The 22,801-nt window shown below is 40.7% G+C and overlaps 1 protein-coding gene across 1 annotated transcript in view; it reads right to left on the bottom strand.

The window, feature by feature from the left end:
- The window catches only part of LOC126455865 (sodium-coupled monocarboxylate transporter 1-like), a 129,252-nt gene extending 115,661 nt beyond the window's left edge, over positions 1-13,591 (bottom strand). Inside the window, exon 1 of the mRNA XM_050091625.1 lies at positions 13,480-13,591. The gene's annotated coding sequence lies outside the window, so the exon portion shown is untranslated. The remainder of the gene's footprint in view (positions 1-13,479) is intronic.
- Positions 13,592-22,801: the final 9,210 nt, after the last annotated feature.

Raw genomic sequence — 22,801 nt, 5'->3', positions numbered from 1 at the left:
GGTGGATTTTAATAAACTATGACGATAAAGAAGGACATCATTTAACTGCTAAAAGTTAAATAGTTGCCCTGTGCCATTTATGTTTGTTGTAACCACCCCTATATATAAGTTATTATAAAGAGAGCTTTTCACTTACAGGTCAGGTACAATCAGATGTTTTGTAGAAGTAGCGATGAATTACCTGATGTTCATGTTATTGTATTTTTCATTATCAGTAGGTGTGAGGGTCTGCATAAGATGACTGTTCTATTATGAGTTGCAAGCTCAAATGTACTGGCACAACAGAAAGCATCTTATTAAAAAAAAAGGAGGGAAACCTTACAAAACACTCAATCAAAGCAACCTCTAACACATTTTACGTCTTAGATCAAAAGTGTATCAGTCTTTTGCACACACAACTCACTGCCACAGTCATCAGCAACGTAGCGATTGAAGACCCAGAATAAACTGTGTCTGACTATCCTGCAAGGTTGAAGCTAGTGTTCGAACTGTAATGACATTTTACGTGTAGTGTAGACGTGGGTAGAGATACGCCAGATGAAATAAAGACGATCGTAAATAGCAAATATCAAAGCTTTTTTAATTGACAGAGACACGTAAAAAATAAATGCGTACAGAAGTCTAGAGCAGAGTGAGTCAGAGATTGTTCCTGCAGTGGAATTGCAGCCATGTCCAAAGAATTCTCGGCTGCTACTAGGTCGTCACAGAGGTCTCACGCCCTTCCCCCCTCCTGCATGGGGGTGCGGAGCACATGGGGGAAGAGGATGCTGCTGCTCAAATTCGCAGAACTGTGCGTGACCACGCGTGCCGTGGTGCCGTGGATGGCTATGCGAAGGTGGAGCCGGTATAGCTGGTAACAGTCAAAATGCGAGATGAGGCGGTAGCTGATGTGCTCCTCCAAGACGAGAATGAAGTTTGGGATTGGAGAGAGGTGGAACTTTACTGAAGGGGATGGTGAGGCTGGTGCAGTGGAATTGCCTTGATCTGATGAGGAAGTTGGGAAACCTGTTGCAGGAAACGTGGAAGTGATCGAATACTCGATCGGCCTCCGATGAGAGGCAGTATTGTCGGGAGAATGACTGTGGTGGTGTACCGTCGTAGAAGCGTTACTAACCATGTTGTCCTTCCACGACGAGAAGGTTGTCCGTTAGTTTGGCTGAGATCTCTTCAGGCTGGAACTGGTTAAGTCAACTCGCGCTGTAATTATTTGGTCGTCTGAAAATGAGTGATATCGCTCATGTTGCTACTGATACTCAAATCGCGTTGGTGGCGCCTTCCAGGATCCACGCCGGCTATTGCCTGTTAACCATAACAGTGATCGGTTTACCTTGCAGCAAATTGCCAAAAGTACTGTGGTCCAACCTACTTACTCTATGAGGTCCTGAGTAGGGTAGATATAGTATCAGTCAGTATCATAGCATAGCAGTACGTGGTCGCAGTCCTACAGTGTTTTATGGACGAGTATTTTCTGGAGTCCATACACTTGGGGTAGTGATATCTTTAGGGTGTAGTACTTTGCTTCATTTTGGAGACAGGCTAAGGCAGAGCTTTGCCTGTAGGTAAATGGAATGGTTCCATGCCGCCGGAAGAGTGAACGGTTCTCTGTAAAGAAGTTCTGCGAGAGATGCACAAGGATCTTCTTTGTAAGCCGTATACACATCTTGAAGAAGCCATGGGATGGCAACTGTACATTACTCTCCAAAGCATATGAGACCTATTTTTAAGGTGTGCTGTCAGCGCTCTACGAGACAATTACTTTGTGGGTGGTAATCTGTTGTTGGATAGTGCTGGACGCCACATACGGGACAGAGTTCAGTGAATAGAGCTAACTCGAATTGCCTGCCTTGATGTGTTCTTACTGTGGCAGGGCAACTGAACGGGAAATCCATTGGCTATTAAATCATTTTGGACTTGTCTCGAGAAGGATGTCTGGAATTTCTGTAGCCGCGAAGCTGCAAGTTACTCTGTCCATTGCTGATAGAATATGTAATTATCCATTTGAATCAGGAAGTGGCCTAACGGCATCTAAATTGTCATGCTGAAAACGGCACCATGTAACGGTGAAACGGTCGAATCATGGTTGTACATACCAACCTATTTTGGAACGCTGCCAGGCAGTGGGTGCTTACGTTCAAGACTGACCGCTTTTCTTGACATTTGGCCAGACGAAACCGGCAGAGACAAGCTCCAAAGTTGATCGATTCCTGCGATGGTAAAGTACATGTAGTTTATCGAAAAATGTGTAAGTAGGCTGTTTAGGTTTTTATATTGGTAACGCCACGTAGCGCTCTGAAAATCACTGGCTGTGCTGTGTGCAGTCTCTGGCTGGTTTGCATTGTTGTTGGCCATTGCAGTGTTGGGTAGCTGGATGTTAACAGCGCGTATCGTTGCGCAGTTGGAGGTGAGCCACCAGCAGTGGTGGCTGTGGGGAGGTGAGATGGCGGATTTTTGAGAATGGATAATCTGGAGGTGTGTCCATCAGAAACAGTACATTTGTAAGAATGGATGTCATGAACTGCTATATATATTATGACTATTAAGGTAAATACGTTGTTTGTTCTCTATTAAAATCTTTCATTTGCTAACTATGCCTATCAGTGCATTTCGTAGTTTGAATCTTTTATTTAGCTGGTAGTAGTGGCGCTCGCTGTATTGCAGTAGTTCGAGTAACCAAGATTTTTGTGAGATAAGTGATTTGTGAAACGTATAGGTTATTGTTAGTCAGGGCCATTCTTTTGTAGGGATTTTTGAAACTCAGATTGCGTTGCGCTAAAAATATTGCGTGTCAGTTTAAGCAGTCTTGTATAATTTTTCTAAGGGGACGCTTCAAATGGATGGCCTCATGGGGCATGGTGTTAGTGGACTATGGAGGTTTTGGGAGAATCATGTAGTAAATGTTTTGAAACCAGGGACGTCATGGCTTTAGATGGACAATAACATTGTGTTGTCAGGCAGATGTCCCCAAAACATTGCGTCCTCTAATTGCAGTTGCAAATTTACCAAAATAGATACATATTGAAGAAACATTTACCCTCGAAAGGAAATCATATACAACATTGTCCATTCCAGTCCTATGTCGGGCATGTGTTGTTAATTCTGTGATGAACTACACACTGCAGAAGCGATATTAGAAGGTATCCCTATAACTTTTGGCACCTCAGTGTACTCTGCGTTGGTGTATGCGTAGTGAATGCTGTTTTTCCCTTCTCACATCCCATACAGTGTATACAACAAATATAATTAATAAATTCTGTACGGAATTGGCTTCGTTGTAACGCCTATAAGTAATTTCCCAGGCGCCCTAGATATCTGCAAGTACCCCTGCAGGTTTCAACGGTGTTTCGCATAAACTGATGGGTCGAAATATTGTTCGCTGAGTGCATCCAACAAATGGCAGACAGAATAATTTCCAGATACTGTGAGCACTGATTTGTGTGATCTTATTTAGAATATGTATTATGATAATGGATATAATATTTTATACTATGTGAAAACTTTAATAACACGAAGTAATATTTAGCTCTCTAACACACGAGAATTTGTACGCTTCTGTTGAAGGAGGCACAGTGGAAGGAAGATGTATTTCCATGTGCTCTAGAATATAAATCGCATGAATTATTCGGCAACAGTAAATCATTATCCTTGGTCTTAGTATGCACAAGTGATATTACTTTTTGATAAAAGAGTTACAATTATCGATTTTGGTAAATTTAAATTAAGTAAATACTTTTTCTTTCCCTTGTGTCAGAAGCACAGATACTAAAAGACTTTGAGAGACATTTACTGTTCGATGATCTCAGAGCTCGAATTAATACCCAGTGAGCAATGAAGCCATTGTTTGAACACCACTAATAAAAAGTGGCTATGATTCACGCGACTTTCCTTCAGATACGGTGAGTGATAAATTTATCCCCTTTGCCAATACGCAGATGTGTTTGAGTCACTTCCACTAGCACCAGTATTTGAAAAAAACCATTCGGCAAGGGAAAGACTGTGATTCAAGAAAATATTTTCTTAAACTCATAGTGTTCCGTAATTCCCGTTGCTAGCTTCTAGGACTAGTAGAGGGGAGACAGCACATAATATTTTGAAAAGTAATCAATGTCTGAAGACGCACCGGATCCGTGCAACAACCAATTGAAACCATGTTAGTATCGCGACAACTTTTAAAAATAACTTGCTGGGCCTGACCGAGTACATCACTTGTTTTACGGTTCCGGTCGTTAACAACAAAAAAATTGCTAGTGTTCTTGTTGACGGGTTCTCTTCAAGACGATTCAGTACGGCCTCTTCCACTTCAGTTGTTCGGTGTCTCAATGGGTCACCACAGTCATGCCTGTTGACGGCGAAGATGGCCCTTTCTCGAAGGCATTTCTTAATTGTGGCGAAAAGGGAATTTGATGTTGTCATACGTTGTGGATAACGATTTTGTAAAGGCGACTAGCAGCTCTTCCATTAGGGTCATCTTCGCCATACGGTAGGCTCATGCCAATGTACTCGTAATCTGCAGATGTGTACTCAACCATGTTGCTCTAACACTCATAGGCATATGAATGAGGCTCGAACTACATCAGAGAGGTAGGATGTCAAATGATATCAGTCAGTCCGACGTAAGCACCTCCGACCGTGACTACCCTTCTGCACACCTACCAAGCAAACATGTTTTCAAACGGCTGTACACCGAAACGGTACGCTCCCAGACATTGATTCCAATTCAAAGTGTTGTCTACTCAGCTCGCTCTACAAGTCCTAGAAGTTTGTAATGGGAATTTCGAAACATACTGAATGTTCCTTACGCTGCTTTCCAGTTGCTGTCGTACTGTATAAATCGCCATCTTTTGCACCTTTTGGGAAATCACTGAGTGACATCTTTTGATATCTCAACAGATAAGTCTATTCTTCGCTATCCCAGATTAAATATTTATTGGAATATGGGAACTAGAGTGCCTGTATGGGCAGATTGGATGTCAAGACGTGTTTTTTTCAATAAGGAGAGCGTTAGCTGGCGACCTGAGATCGAAAGACAAATATTGGTAAAGTCGTCCTTTATTAAACACTGTCAGAGCTGGCTGTTTACAAAGTCTTAGTACACAGACGGTGTCCATTGATGAAAAAATAACTCGTTTCTGCGGCAAAACTATGATCGAGCAATTCATTGGTGGAAAGCACGATCACTGTTGCCTCGAAAATTTCGTTTGCCACATCTACATACGAATTACCACTTGACACCTCCGTATAATTGAAATATGACATTGTATTGGAGTTTCTTGAACGTGTAGGTTCTATAATTTATATTAACCGATATTTCACATTAGTTGAGGTACTAGACTATCTCCACTCAGTCACAAGCTGTCAGGGCACAAGAACAATTCAGTCTGGTTGAGTTCCAGGTCAGAACCACTTCCAGTCGCATTCAGAAATGAAAAAGGCAGTCGATCAATCTCTGCCTGGTGAAGGACGGGGCCCCATTAGTAATTGGTATGACAAGAAATGTATTATTGTTGCCTCATCTGTGAAGAAAAATATGCCCTGGGACAGTACAGGCATTGGTCAAAGCAAAACAAAGAATATGTCGATATCAGGCCGCATCTTACTGTTGAAAAGATAATGACAATATGAGTGAGGTTGAATGGTGGATCGTGTCACTGCTGTGTGCTGACAAAGCGCAAAATAAATAAATAAATAAAGTTGACAGTGTGAAAGTTACTGAATCTGCTTCATTTTGCTCGTGCTGTTGCGTGGATTGAGTGCAGGCCAGGCTGTATTTCACTGAAGACATGAATGAAAAATGAACTACCTACGATTTAAAACTGAGAAATTAGAGCGTCTACTCCATTTTGGAAATGTTTTGTTTTATGAAAACAACGAATCTGCAGAAGACAGTAAAGAAGTGGATACAGTTTATGGCTCCTTGAAAAGAAAAACAAAAGTTCCGGCACCAATTCCGGGAGATCATAGCTTATGGAAAGATTCATCACTGTAGACTACTTCCAAGAAAACGTGTAAGAACGCGAGTTTTCTCCACAGAGCGCATACTCATTTGTGCTATCTGGAGGGAACAAATTGCTATCGATATTTTTGCATGCTCTGACCTCGCTAAGGTATTTTTAACATTTTCACACTGTAACTGTACATTTATATCACTTTCTTTACCGAACTCGCGAAAGTAATGAACTTATATATTACAGAATAACGTAAACTCATTCACAAGTGTTCTGGCAGTACTAAGGTGTCGTATATGACAGACACTTTTCTCTGGCAGTACTAAGGTGTCGTATATGACAGACACTTTTCTCCAAAAACCAATGAAAAATTTAGGAAAGTGAAATGTTACCTTACTAATTTAGATCATAATATCAAATGAAACTAAAATTTTTAAGAAGATTGAATCTGTCTGGTAATGGAGCTGAGGAGTATCCGCTATTTTCCTCTGTCATCAGTCTCATTTATTTTACAGTGACGAACGTTTCAAAAAAATAGTGGACTGCTGGTTCCTTCTCACTTGGTCGACGAACTTCTTCCATGCAATGTGGCATAATTTTCGAATGTTACACTCACATCTCTAGTACAGGCAGAACGGCAGTAAGTACGTGCGTGTGTGTGTGTGTGTGTGTGTGTGTGTGTGTGATATAAAGGTATTGCATAAAGCTCGGTAACTATATAAAAATAGAAGCACATATAATATGTTAGGGCTAAAAATGTGATATTCGAAATCATTCAAGTCTCCATTGTATTTTTGCAGAGATTTAGATCAATAGATGGTTGATGAATCATTTCTGGGTTATCAAAAAGATAGAAAGAAAATTGTGTTAAGGGGACTGGAGATGTTAAGTAGGTAAAGAGAAATAGTTCACTGATTGAACGAATTTATCTAAACTATTTTGAATGATGAAATTACTCTCCATTTACTGTTATCATCAGCCATTCGATGTTCACCGCTGTATAAATGCCTCCTCCAGACATTAAAAATTAGTCTTCAGCTGTATGTGTCTACACTAATTGCTCTTTTTTTATGACGTCATATACCCTCCTTCCATTAGATCGTCTTACTAACGTTTTCCCTTCGCTTGTAATCCTTCAAAGAGTATACTTGACCCATCAACCATTCACTCGCCTGCCTTCATAGTCTCCCTTTCTCCATTTCTTTGAAATATTCTTTTAATCACATCTTCCAGTTCTGTTTGCTACCTATCCCAATATGCTTCTTTCTGCTGCTCGCCGCGCAGTCATCAGCATCTAGATTATTTTCGCACTAAAAGTTCGTGTCTCACTGCCATAAGGCGACACTTTAAGACATATTTAATCTCAATTTACTCATTCACGAAAAAGCACCCACGGTCATTTATTACTTTTCTTCATTTCTTCTCTCGTCCTAACAATTTGTATCTTCAACTCCCCTAAATACAAAAGCTCGTCGATACATTGTATGACTTCATAGTTAATTTATAGGAATTTATCATCGAAAATTTTCCAAAAATTGTTTTTGATCGTGACGTTGTAGACCTTCAGGACTATTTTCAATCATTTCCTATCGTTATAGTAGTTAATCTACACCAGAGGCCAACGGCAGAATATTGCTACAAAATGCAAAACCCGTTAGATGCGATCTCAGCAGAGGAAAATCCACAAAAATCTTTCCTATAGGATGGCCTTCACATCGTTCTGAAAGAGTGAGTGTTGCCTAGAAATTATTCATAAGAGTTGCCTTAGAATAGAATAACATTTTTTCGGGCTGTTAACCATTACATTTAACATGAAATATTTTCTTCTGAATAAACAGACTTGATTAAGACAATACGATAACCACTAAATTTAGAATTATAAGGTCACAAATTTCTGTTAACACTTGCTCGTGGCACTTGGCCAAATAAAAATATGCAGGCTCTATGTGACAAACATTAGTGATTATTATCTGAATATGACCGCAATGGCAACTAAACAGATTATGAACAAGGCGCCTACTTATGTTCACAAAAATTCACTATTTGTTAACTGAGATAAACTATTAACATAGTAATAGAACTAAAATGATGTATCACAACACAGTACTTTGTCTTCATCACAACTCAATATTTAACGTAACTTTCATGGACTATACGTCCGTTCAATTGCCAGCCAGAGGTAAAGATAACAACCAATCACAAGAGAGACCTAAAAACAAGTAATTCAAAAATGGCAGAGATTGTCCTCTGTTATTCTTGGAGATGATAAGTCAATGTTATTCGGATTTAAGAGCAAATAGCATCCGAGTCTTTCCTCTTCAATAAAACATCACTGTCTTCTCGAATTAAGTTTTGTGGGCCAAGAGAGAAATGAAATGTCTGTGTGCAAAAATTAAGGTAATACGTTTATCATCATTTAGCATACGTACTTTGTTACATTTCATACTTAGGACTACAAAGATTTTATCTAAAGATGACGAGAGAAGTTTAGGGGGTATGGTATTTATTTACCGAAGATCTCATTCAATTAATTTCTCACTATTCTCAGTATGTGAAATGAAAGTGCAGTTTCGATTTATATCTTCTTCTGTGCACTAATGTATATTCTACAGTATACTGACGTAAACTAGAATAACTAATACCAAACAAACCAGTCGAGTGAGAGAAGTTAAGACTGCCGCAGCAAATTTGAAGATGGTAAAAATATTTCATTTTTTTCTAATCAGATTTTGTCAACAAGGTACTGTGCAAGCTGGTGGTGGCTCTGTAATGTGTCAGCTGTGTTTACATGGAATGCACTGACTCCTTTGGTCCCACCGAACCAATCACTGACTGGAAATGTTACGTGCGGCTACTTGGAGACCATATGTAGCCACTCATGCAATTTACGTTCCGAGAGAATGATGACATATCACTGGTCCACAGTTATTGGCGACTTGTTTCAAGAACATTTTGAACAACTCGAGCGAATGATTTGGTTATCTAGATGCCCCGACTCGAATCCCATCGATCATTTATGGGACATTATCGAGAGGTCAGTTTGGGCACAACATCCTATGCCGGCAACTCTTTTGCAGTTACGGGCGTCGTTAGAAGGAACATGACTAAGTATTTCTACAGGGAGCTTCCTGCGACTAGTTAAGCCCATGCCATGTCGATTTGCTATACTATACTGGGGAATGGAGGTCCGATACGATATTACGATGTATCACGTGGCTTTTGTAACCTTATCGTGTATTTCTTTGATCGATTTGAAAATAGATGTGTAGCCAAAATTGACCTATTATGGTTTCTAAAAGACGGTGTTATCGAATGGAATAACGTGGCTCAAGCGGTTTTAATAGAGTGTGTGATCAAATGCCAAAACATCGAACACAAGTTAAGTGACAAGAGAAATACGTAGTTGCTACAAGCAGTACTGGAGGAAAGTCCTCCAGTCCATGTGTCATCAAGTCCTGACAACTTCATGTTTGATAGTTGGACGCCAGTTCTCGTGGTGAGGGGCCATACTGTAGGATATCAAGCTTGGTTGAGGAATGTCAGTCATTGTTGAATAGACGAACTGCAATGGGGGATGGGGCGGGGAGGGGGGGGAGGCTTGTCAAGTTGATGAACAGATTCAACTCTGGGTGATATGGTTAGTGGTTTCTGCTAGAATTCCTGCTGCTCGCCGAATACGGTGACAAATTTTGACAACATGTAGAGGTGTAATATCAAAAGCAGCAGAAAATGGTATAACAGGTGTACGATTCGTTATGAATAGGAAGGTAGGGCAGAGGGTGTGTTACTGTGAACAGTTCAGTGACCGGGTTGTTCTAATCTGAATCGACAGCAGACCAACACCGACAACGATGGTTCAGGTATACATGCCGACGTCGCAAGCTGAAGATGAACAGATAGAGAAAGTGTATGAGGATATTGAAAGGGTAATGCAGTATGTAAAGGGGGACGAAAATCTAATAGTCATGGGCGACTGGAATGCAGTTGTAGGGGAAGGAGTAGAAGAAAAGGTTACAGGAGAATATGGGCTTGGGACAAGGAATGAAAGAGGAGAAAGACTAATTGAGTTCTGTAACAAGTTTCAGCTACTAATAGCGAATACCCTGTTCAAGAATCACAAGAGGAGGAGGTATACTTGGAAAAGGCCGGGAGATTCGGGAAGATTTCAATTAGATTACATCATGGTCAGACAGAGATTCCGAAATCAGATACTGGATTGTAAGGCGTACCCAGGAGCAGATATAGACTCAGATCACAATATAGTAGTGATGAAGACTGGGCTGAAATTCAAGACATTAGTCAGGAAGAATCAATACGCAAAGAAGTGGGATACGGAAGTACTAAGGAATGACGAGATACGTTCGAAGTTCTCTAACGCTACAGATACAGCAATAAGGAATAGCGCAGTAGGCAGTACAGTTGAAGAGGAATGGACATCTCTAAAAAGGGCCATCACAGAAGTTGGGAAGGAAAACATAGATACAAAGAAGGTAGCTGCGAAGAAACCATGGGTAACAGAAGAAATACTTCAGTTGATTGATGAAGGAAGGAAGTACAAACATGTTCCGGGAAAATCAGGAATACAGAAATACAAGTCGCTGTGGAATGAAATAAATAGGAAGTGCAGGGAAGCTAAGACGAAATGGCAGCAGGAAAAATGTGAAGACATCGAAAAAGATATGATTGTCGGAAGGACAGACTCAGCATACAGGAAAGTCAAAACAACCTTTGGTGACATTAAAAGCAACGGTGGTAACATTAAGAGTGCAACGGGAATTCCACTGTTAAATGCAGAGGAGAGAGCAGACAGGTGAAAAGAATACATTGAAAGCCTCTATGAGGGTGAAGATTTGTCTGATGTGATAGAAGAAGAAACAGGAGTCGATTTAGAAGAGATAGGGGATCCAGTATTAGAATCGGAATTTAAAAGAGCTTTGGAAGACCTACGGTCAAATAAGGCATCAGACTTTCGGGAAAGCATCATCCACACAATTCCGAAGACGGCAAGAGCTGACAAGTGCGAGAATTATCGCACAACCAGCTTAACAGCTCATGCATCGAAGCTGCTTCCAAGAATAATGTACAGAAGAATGGAAAAGAAAATTGAGAATGCGCTTGGTGACGATCAGTTTGGCTTTAGGAAAAGTAACGGGACGAGAGAGGCAGTTCTGACCTTACGGCTAATAATGGAAGCAAGGCTAAAGAAAAATCAAGACACTTTCAAAGGATTTGTCGACCTGGAAAAAGCGTTTGACAATATAAAATGGTGCAAACTGTTCGAGATTCTGAAAAAAGTAGGGATAAGCTATAGGGAGAGACCGGTCATATACAATATGTACAACAACCAAGAGGGAATAATAAGAGTGGACGATCAAGAACGAAGTGCTCGTATTAAGAATGGTGTAAGACAAGGCTGTAGCCTTTCGCCCCTACTCTTCAATCTGTACATCGAGGAAGCAATGATGGAAATAAAAGAAAGGTTCAGGAGTGTAATTAAAATATAAGGTGAAAGGATATCAATAATACGATTCGCTGATGACATTGCTATCCTGAGTGAAAGTGAAGAAGAATTAAATGATCTGCTGAACGGAATGAACAGTCTAATGAGTACACAGTATGGTTTGAGAGTAAATCGGAGAAAGACGAAGGTAATGAGAAGTAGTAGAAATGAGAACAGCGAGAAACTTAACATCAGGATTGATGGTCACGAAGTCAATGAAGTTAAGGAATTCTGCTACCTAGGCAGTAAAATAACCAATGACGGACGCAGCTAGGAGGACATCAAAAGCAGACTCGCTATGGCAAAAAAGTCATTTCTGGCCAAGAGAAGTCTACTAATATTAAATAGCGGCCTTAATTTGAGGAAGAAATTTCTGAGGATGTACGTCTGGAGTACAGCATTGTATGGTAGTGAAACATGGACTGTGGGAAAAGAGGAACAGAAGAGAATCGAAGCATTTGAGATGTGGTGCTATAGACGAATGTTGAAAATTAGGTGGACTGATAAGGTAAGGAATGAGGAGGTTCTTCGCAGAATCGGAGTGGAAAGGAATATGTGGAAAACGCTGATAAGGAGAAGGGACAGGATGATAGGACATCTGCTAAGACATGAGGGAATGACTTCCATGGTACTAGAGGGAGCTGTAGAGGGCAAAAACTGTAGAGGAAGACAGAGATTGGAATACGTCAAGCAAATAATTGAGGACGTAGGTTGCAAGTGCTACTCTGAGATGAAGAGGTTAGCACAGGAAAGGAATTAGTGGCGGGCCGCATCAAACCAGTCAGTAGACTGATGACGGGAAAAAAAAAAAAAAAAAAAAAAAGAGGCGAGCATTGCTGGGGACTTTCTAAATGTGACTGCATCACCATTCCACTTATCGTATTGCCTTTTTGTATATTATAGAGAGAGTAATATCGTAGAATTATGAGTTCACTTCATGAGAGTGGCATGGGTGTCAAGTGTGTCTCGCTTATTACAAGCGTAAATATTTAAGTTGTCACGTTCATCTGTGAAGCGGACCGGAAATCAGTTGAAGAATTTTCATTTCACCGACTTGTCTCTTTTTACCTTACAAACAGAAGGAGGACGTGAGTCTCTTTGGCATGGACTTGAATTCATTGGTGTACTGGATAGTATACGTAAATACTTATAATGGATAACGTCCGAAGTGCCATGATACTTTTTGTGGATTATGCTGTTGTCTACAGAGAAGTCGTAACGCTTGAAAACTGTATTGAAATACAAGAAGAACTACAGTACATCGACCCTTGATGTAGCTATTTGTAGTTGACCATCAACATAAACGAATTTAATACATTGTGCCTGAATTGGCAGAGGTAACCATATTTTATGATTACACGCTTACAGAATACTGCAGTCAAAAGGCCATACTTAATCCTGGTGTCAGAATCCTGCTTGCCAAAATTTGCTAACTCAAATTCGAATAACATTATCAGCTCTAGCTGCTGGTATAACTCAGTCCCCTCGGTGACCGAATATGATGGAGCTGTGGTAACGGCTCTGGACACTATATAGGGGCATCAAATCCCTCTGACCATCCTGATTTATTTTTTCCATACGCACCATATGGACGCCAGTGCGAGGCTCGTGTTGATTTGATTTCCCTGAATTACTTATGCAAATGCACGGCCGAAGTCCTTCCCAATTCTTCACCAAAGCCAAGCTTGTGCTCCGTCTCTAATGATCTCGTCGGCACATGAACGCTAATACCTAATCGTCCGTCGTATTTATCCGCAATGTTTCCTTGACAACGCCGTGGACGACGTGTTCTTCTGTCCTTACTTCACTGAGTGCTGTCTGAGTCCTCAGTGGTTTTCACATCTTCTACCTCTCAAATAAAGCTAGCTCTGTAGTGACTAGCGACTTTAAAGCACACTTTACATTTAGATCCCTCAAAAGAAAACAAAAAAGGAAATGAAATATAAGAGTTTACAAACTTCCAGTTTCTTGTATTTCAACCTCTTTTCGCCCGCAGAAAAGCAAATGTAAATAGACAGTTGCTGCATTTCAGCTTACCGTGGTTAAACAGTTGTTCTGTGATACTGTAAACAGTTATCTTCTGCACTGCAAACTCCTGTTTGTTTAGCGCTTTGTCGCTGTTTTCTTAACACAAAAGCGGTTCACCTGCTGCTACTGCTGCTGGTGCCTTCTCCAAAGCTACTGGATCTGCAGAGGTGCTCACGCTACCTAAGTAGCAGCTCAACTTCGGTCGGCGTTATCTAATACTGACGTAAGAACACGTGTCACGATTCGCTTCACATTGTCCTGCCACATCACTCCCCGTTTGCTTTCGTACATACGGTTGCGTAAGGAGACAATGGGGTATTACACTACGTCATACTTGAATGACGGAAAGTTATGCATGGCCAAATTATCTATTTTCATGAGGAGTCCCAACACAGAGACCATGAAGTTTAACTTGAAATCCTACAGCAAACACTTATGACTTAGCGTACATTATTTACGAACATGTGTACAGCCGCGTGCTATCCTTGCCACAGAAAAAAACTCGTCTGTGAACTTGAGGCTAGGTCTCACGCTCCGTGAGCACAGAGCTGATACTAGAGCGCAAGTGTAAGTGGTCTCGGTATTCCACTAAAAAGCGGCGCATGAGCTTTTATACATATGCAAACCTCATCATTGAAACAGTAGCACCATAAAGGATACCAGACAGTGTACATTCGCTTATTTACCGATACAGTGTAGCAGGAAGAGTACATGATTATGTATGTAGATGATTTGGGAGTATATTGCGTGCGAATTTTGATACACGTAATCGCGACTACCGGCAGCAACAGTGGCTCTAATGAGACAGGTCAGAGAGTTCAAATGGTTCAAATGGCTCTGAGCACTATGGGACTTAACATCTGAGGTCATCAGTCCCCTAGAACTTAGAACTACTTAAACCTAACTAACCTAAGGACAGCACACAACACCCAGTCATCACGAGGCAGAGAAAATCCCTGACCCCGCCGAATCGAACCCGGGAATCCGGGCGTGGGAAGCGAGAGCGCTACCGCGCGACCACGAGCTGCGGACAGGTCAGAGAGTCAAACTGAGCTTGGATAACAGGCCCGAGTATCTCATTGCATGCAGCTTCATCTCTACGCCAAGTCTCATTCGTCTCAGTGGCTGTAGAGTATCTGTCCCTCGACATTCCATGAACAGATGCAGATGAGAAATCTCGACCACGCCGTCCAACACCCTCTGTGTTGAGGTAATTAGGACATCACTGAAAACATGTGGTCCTCTGTTGTCTTGTTAAAATATAACGTGACGGAGCCCTCGAAGATATATCATGGCAGCCGGTTTTAACATGTAAGAAATACAATGGCTGCAGTTCAAATTAACAGCTGTATGAAACACAGTTGATCGTATTGTGTACCTCATGCTGCTTGTATTCATCACGCCAGGTCACTGGGCCATACGACGACAGTGAATGTAATCTGGAAACGTTCATCCTATTCGGAGCTCTCACAAACGGAAACATTTTCTCTCTCTGTGCTGCTTCAAGTGAAGCCGTAACAATACTCCAGATACCGTCCTACTGTCCTTGTAGGGATCTGTCATGAGAATGGCCCTCCTGAATCCAGAGGCACTATATTCACTTGACAGTCGGGTGATCCAAACACATCGCAGAATGATAAGCCTTAATCTGAGAGATCACCATCCTGCCCCTGTCGAATTCCGATATGTACTGGTTGAAGTTTCTCTTTCTTATATGAGGCATGAGACGAAACAAAAAAATGTCCGCAGCTCGTGAGCTAATGGCTAGCGTATCTACCTCTGGATCACGGGGTCCTGGGTTCGATTCGCGGACAAGTTGGGGATTTTCACTGCCCGGGGACTGGGTGTTTGTGTTGTCCTCATCATGCCATCATCAATCATGAAAAGTGGTGATATTGAGCTGTGTTCCTCTTGGGAAAGTGTTCTGGCGCTGATGACCGTGCAGTTGAGCTCCCCACAAACCAAACATAATCATCATCATCGAAACAAAATTCATATACTATTTCGGAGACCCACTACATATTCTTTCCTCACCTACAGAATGTAAATGACGTTACTCGTAGCTATTTTGAGCAGTTGGGCTGGAATACTGATCATCTGCATATCCAGACATGTGGTACACTTGATGTCAATTTGTCGTTTGTTGCACGCCGCCTTCATGATGCTACCTTTTTAATTGCCCCCATTGTATATAATCTTGTGGCAATACACCTGTTCGCCGACAAGCTGTTAGTCGTAATGGTATACGGAGCAATCGACGCATATAGGAGGGTTGTAACTTTAACAGTATCTCTAAGTCGGTCCTAGGTTGTGTTCCAAAAATGAACAGCATAGAGACAGAAGTGATGATACTTACTGCAGGACCTGACCATCATTTTGCAGAACAATGCTCAAGCAGGTACAGTGCAAGCTACTACAGATTTGTTTGACTAACGGTGCTGCTAAGTGCTATACCATTTACTGCACTCCCTGACTTAAGCCCTCATGAGTTCAATTAGATTTCTAAACTGAAGGAAACACTTCACGCCATTCGCTTCAGAAGCGCTACAAATTCGTCGGCAACAGACCGCCCCACTCGAACTGTCAACACAACTGGCACTGCTAAGAGTATCTTACGACTTCCACATCGCTGGCAAGGGGTTATGCACAATGCTGGTGACTAATCTGAAGGTCAGTAAAACTTTGTAACACATATCTATTTTGTACGAACTGTAAATAAATGGTTTCCACTAGTAAAGTTTCAATCTTCGTATACAGCAGTTAGACGGGGTGAAAAGACGTCTCGGATGGTCTCAACAAGTATTGAAGGAGCTCCATTGACGTAAAAATTGGAAATTTGTGGTAGGTTCGTATGGGACCAAACTATTGAGGTCATCGGTCTATAGAGTTATACACTGCTTAATCTAACTTACCCTAAGGACTACACAGACACCCATGCCCGAGGGAGGACTCGAACGTCCGACGTGGCAAGTCGAGTCAGATCGCACGGCAACCCCACGTGGCTCAGTTGACATCTTTTTGTGCCTAAACCGGTATAATTTGTGACCAGAAACCTATTTAAAACCCTGAATCATGCTAACAAGAACAGTAAATTTTGTAAGCCACCTCCGTGCCATGATTCTTCGCTGGGAAGACAATAATCTCTACACAAACTCTGGATATCAGAAGAAGATACACAGTATTTCGATGATTATTGACTTTAGTCTATTCCAGATACTTCTTCAACACGGAGACCTACGAATAGTTTACAAATTCCGCCGTTTGCCGTATGCTGTGTAGTTTAATACTAAAAACTACAATCAAATGACGATTAGTAGTTTCCTTCACGAGTGAAATGCAATCCAAAATTCTTTCGATGCCTTTATATTCGACATTACCAGTGCAGAAAACGTGACACAAGTAATGAGCTATGTGCTGTGTACTTCAGATGTTGTGCTAATAACATGGCTCGATAGGTGTAAAGATAACGTACTTGAATCGCAACTACAGTAGTAGTTGTTGTCATCTCTTTATGGATACATGGAAATCCCACGGAACTGACGATATTGCAAAGGAAGTTTTTCGTGATATCACGTTAATATTCCGTTATGTAGCCATTGCCTCTTAATATATTTCCTATGTAATATTTGGTATCGTAACTTAAGTCAGAAATTTACGTTGGGGGAGTTGGAAAATAAGTTTCCCCTGTCGACTGTGGTCAGAATTGTGTGTGAAAGGTAAAAATAAGAGAATGAGATATTAAAGATAAGACCAGCACTATAAGATTATACATTTTAGTTATAAATAACTAAACAAAAAGGAAACCAATTTCCAAGTACATTGAGACATTTGTCATTTCTCTTTACTACAATTGAACACCCCCAGGTTCCTCAAACACCACCTCTTGCCTTACCTCATTTGCTCAAGCTAAAGATATTTTTTGTAATTGTGCCGTAATCCATATTTCCGATATCCGTCTTCTTTTTCACTTACTTGAGCGCATCTCGTACATTACGCAATGACGCCACACAATTAGCTTGTCAGTCATGAGGATGCTTTGTAGCGTGGTTGACCGGATTTTATTGTTTTCTGTTGAGACTATGGTAAAGTTGGTGATTCTGAAGTTAGTCAACCGGCCGTTATGACAGAGCAGTTCTAGACGCTTCAGTCCGGAACCGTGCTCCTCCTACGGTCGCAGGTTCGAATCCTGCCTAGGATATGGATGTGTCTGATGTCCTTAGGTTAGTTAGGTTTAAGTAGCTCTAAGTCTAGGGGACTGATGATCTCAGATGTTAAGTCCCATAGTGCTTAGAGCCATGTGAACCATTTTTTAAGTTAGTCATCAGTTACATCAAGTCCAGGAGAGAAATCTCAATATTCTTCTTTATAAATTTCGGACAGTCACAGGCGGATTTACATATAGGCCCAAGAGGGGGTAGGGGGAGGGGGAGAATCAGCTCCAGAGGACGGCATCTTTTGCACGGTATTTGATTTAACATTTACCTTTTAAAATAACTGCGCTCACAAATGACATAAAATATTAATGTTATGAAATAACTTGGTAGTTTAAACAGCCCGTAAGAACAGCAATCGATATTACAGGTTTTGAACAATTACTTATTTACTTGACGACCGAATGGAAATTCAAAAATTAAATTTCCGTCTAAAATCGCGTTTATGAAATTTTTCAATAATATTTTAAAGTAAGCTATCAGGACGACAATCAACATTAAGAGCTTTGAAAGTGACAAAAACAGATGTGATAAATTAACTGGGGGTGGGGGCATTTCGGAGATTAGCCAAGGAAAAGTGAGAACTATAAGTAATATTCTAAAAACCCTTGTTAGATTAGACAAATTTTTCACGAAATATGTTGCTGGTTCGACTTCAAGTGGGACTGATGACAGGTCTAGCACTAAAGCTAGTATGAAAGAAGTGGATACAAACGAAACAATAGTTAAAACTGAAGAAAAACCAATTATTCCGGAATTCGAGTCTCACAAGAAGCAAAGTGTCGATTCAGATGTTACAAGAAGAAATGGTTTCCTTAGTGATGATCCTACGGAATGCTGTGTTAATGAATCACCAATCGACATTCTCTTTCATAGTGCATTAATCAAAACTGTAACGGGGATTTTTATAAACCACGTATGTCAACAGACGGAAAAACGAGATATTTTATCAATAATTGATTTTATCGTAAGCTTTCTGTACGTTGAACCTATTTTGTGTGATTACTTAGTATACTCACGTAGCAGCGGTGCAATTTTTTATGCATCCTTCAATTGTTCGGGGATAAGACGGACCGCTCTTGCTAATATTGGTATTTCAGACTGGAGAAATATTTCTAACATTTATCTCATCAAGAAAATTCACTTCATGATAAAAGTTTTTAGTTAGTACTTTTAACAAGGAAAAAAACATCGGCGGCGAGTTGTACGTTGAGACAGATAATACGTGATGTCTGCAATAGTGAAGCTGCTAACAAGTCATGGACTTCCCCTATGAGAACACGATGAAGAACTCCACTCATTACGTAACGGTCAATTTATAATGTCTTTTGAACTTGTAGCCGATTTCGATTTTTCTCTTGGAGAGCACAATGAACGATATGGAAAACCGGAACAGGGAGACACAAGCCAAGTACCTTCAACAATGTCTGATAAAATAATAGAGGTGCTACCTGAAAGAATAAAAAGAGTTATCACCAGTGATAGCAAACAGGCCAGATATTACAGGCCAGATATTGATCAAATATCTTTCTATTTAGATACGAGAACGAGAATGGTGAGCCTTTTGGGCGTTTGCCTTTTCTTTTATGAAACCCGTAACACAAGTCGTAAAACCTAGCTGAGGCCGTACTGAAAGACCTGTCTACAAATTTCATTGATGTTACTGACTGTAGAGGCACTTTTATGTCAATGTCTTGAGCCTACACTGGTATTCAGGTACACATTAAAGAACGAAATCCGAAAGCTCATTCTGTGCCTTATGCAGCACATTCCTTGAATTTAGTCACCGCTAACGTTGCAAGCTGTTGTCAGGAAGAATGTTCATTTTTCAATAGTGCAAAGCGTTTATAATTTTTTCTTTTGTTCTACACAACTCTGGCGTCAACTTCTTTCTTTTGTGAAATTAGGAAGCAATTAAAAGTCTCCAAGGAACACGTTGGTCAGGAAGAGAGGAAGCACGTGTAAGTCTAAATGACAACTGGCAGAGCATTATCTATATCCTCCACACACATGTTACCAATAATACCTGTGAGAAACCACTTGCGTGAAATGAGGCTTCAGCTTTAGTGAATCAACTCAGTAGTCTATATGAAGAAGCGGACACAGAACAATTTTTGTGACTGGTGGGGGGAAATTTAAAGTCGAGACATTTTTCCCAACACTCGACAACTTGTACTCTGAGTTAGTGAGGAGGAAGGAAAGTTATAAAGCACTGTCTAACTACTTCATAGTTTGCAGTATACATAAGAATAGTTTTCAGATGTTCTTTCTCAACGGCACCAAAACTGATGCAGAATCTTCCTTCCCAGGTGAATGTATACATTTCGCAGCAGTTTTGAAAGTTTGTGAGATTAGTGACGTATCTGTTGAAATTAATGAATTTTTACCCAAGGAACGGATACAGTCCATGCTTCTGAGTGTCGACAATGCTCTTAGAGTGTTTCTGACTACGGCACTTAGAAATATTCCAGCTCTTAAGAGGCTGAAATCATATCTGCGTTCTACAGCGTGTGAGGAGGGACTCAACGCCTTGTCCATTCTTCACGCCAGAGCTGACGTCCTTACTCAATACCGCCTCAACTATGAAGAAAAGTTTAACTGGTTTCCTGGTATTGAAATCAGACGCGAATTTCACTGACTGGTGAGTTTTGCTTAATACTCCATATTAATTTTGAAAATATCAGGATGCAATGTGGTTTTTATTATCAACTTAAGAGCACATTGATTTTGATTTAAAAACTGTATGTTTATTATTTAAAACGTTATGTTCGGAGGGGCGCATATATTACGGTGTGCCTAGGAACACAAACATTTTAAATCCGACCTGGGCGTAGTGTAACAGAGTTACTAAATTTTTGTGAACCTCATGCACACTGTTTACAACGTATTCTCCTGTAGTCTGTTTTCTCTTTCACCCTCACTGAAGGCATTTGCTTGCATAATTACAAAAGTAAATTGAAACAAGGCGATCCTGACCCATTCAGCTCCTAATCATGAGTTGCTTTACTTGGTCAACCTCCTGCTTTCCTACGGTACTTCAGACGTAACACATTTTTCGTTACTAAATTTAATCGCCTCTCCCTAGTAGAAAGTATTTGTATGTTCCCACTTTACAAAGCCTAGAGCTTGTTCTAAATAAACAAAAATAATTCACGTCTACGTAATATCCAAAATTTTTCAAGAATCAAGTAAAATCCCAAAGTTATTTCTGTATTGTTATATCCTCTTTGAAACAAAAACTAATCATTTAAGATGTGATGTTCCAAGTGCTTAAGATGTGAAAAGATATCTTCCATCACTTGACAGAACATCTGTCTGAGGCAATATTGCTTTCTAGTTTCCGATAAGAAAACAGCTTGGTCCATACAAATGATAGGATACTCTTTGTGTTAATAAACTTGCATTCATTTCATAAATCTTTCATTTACTGCGAAATAGTTACGTGTTTTTCATCCAAAATGGAAATTGTTGTAAATGCTACCTCTTTCTTCTCTCCTTCCACCTACGCAGTCACACTAAACTCCTGTAGCGCTATATATGCCTGTGATATCTCATCGCACAAACGATACGTATTAGACTTATTTTCTTTATCACCTTTAATTCTTATACCGTATTAATCCTGCTGTAAGGTTACTTGTTACGATTTCTGTTAATAGCCCTAATGTTTAAGGCAATCTTCAAAATTTTAAAGACCAAGTTTGCTTAATTATTCACGGCGCGATTCTATTGTTTCCGATACACAGGATTCCTGGAGAGCTTAATATCGTAGTTCATGGTTGAAATAATTCTTATAATTGTTTGCTTCTTCCATTTTCACGTCTCCAGCCAGCTTTCTGAAATCGGGGAAAGTAATTGTTTTGTAATCAGTTAAAAATTATCATCTATAACTGGATCAAAACATTTTTTGGAAGACACATCCTCTTGATATGATTAAAAGCATTCTCTTTTCTTACCTTCATTTACAGCATCAGTTAATATCGACTGACAGAACACAAGAGTAAGAAGATAAACTAATCCTCCGTTAATGATAATTAATTGAAACCCTCAGCTGCCAACAGGTGTTGTTCATATTTCTCGATGGGGAGAGCTCAAATTGTGTGCCCCGACCGGGACTCGAACCCGGGAACTCCTCCTTATACGGCAGATGCTCTATCCATCTCATCCACTGCGAACGCGGATGAGTAGCGCGACTGCATGGACTTATCCCTTGCACGCTAACCGTGAGACCCAAATTCCAAACTGTCCACAATCTACATCCGCAATGTACCTAATAGATATTTGCCCATCCACTCATTACTCGAGCACACTAGGGTGACGATTCCTGTAAGAGATCGGGCAACCTGTGCGCATTCGCACACACGACGGTCAATGGCTGGTTAGCCATTAACTATATATGAAGATAGTAACTGCTCTCGAAGGAACGGATACCACTGATGACCGTGCAGGTACATTACGTATGTAGATTGTAAACAGTTGGGAATATGGGTTTCACGGGGAGCGTGCAAGGGATAAGTCTCTGCAGTCGTGCTATTGATCTGTGTCCTTGGTGGCGCAGATGGATAGAGCGTCCGACAGATAAGCAGGAGATCCCGTGTTTGAGTCCCGGTCGGTGCACACATTTTCAGCTGTCCCCATCGAAGTATATCAACAACACCTATCGGCAGCTGAGGGTTTCAATTAAGTATCACACATTCTAGAGAAGCTGCACGGTCATCAGTGGTATCTGTTCTTTCGAGAGCAGTTACTATTTTCATATATAATCCACCGTTACTTTTCACATTTATCTACATGTCATTACGTCGGTTATTCGTTGATACACTTTCCTCGTAATCTTATCTGGAATTTCGTATGTCATAGATGATGGTCAGCACTTCAAACAAACAACAGTTTGGACACCCATATATGAGGGGGTTCAATTAGTTAATTCGACACTATTTTCCACAAATCAGGTTGGTTTTGTTCAGGATTGGAATACACTATATTATTCCCCACTCTTTTGGCTGATAAACCCTATTGTTCAACATAATCTCCGCTCAATGCGAGGGCGTTACGTCACGTAACTGGAAGGGTCCGAGTGCCCGCATGGTACCAACCTACTGGTCGACGGCGGACCTAACGTC

This window comes from Schistocerca serialis, chromosome 2 (assembly GCF_023864345.2).
Source record: "Schistocerca serialis cubense isolate TAMUIC-IGC-003099 chromosome 2, iqSchSeri2.2, whole genome shotgun sequence".
NCBI lineage: Eukaryota > Metazoa > Arthropoda > Insecta > Orthoptera > Acrididae > Schistocerca > Schistocerca serialis.
The sequence above is the reverse complement of the archived record's forward strand: the minus strand, read 5'-3'. Positions and strand labels throughout refer to the sequence as shown.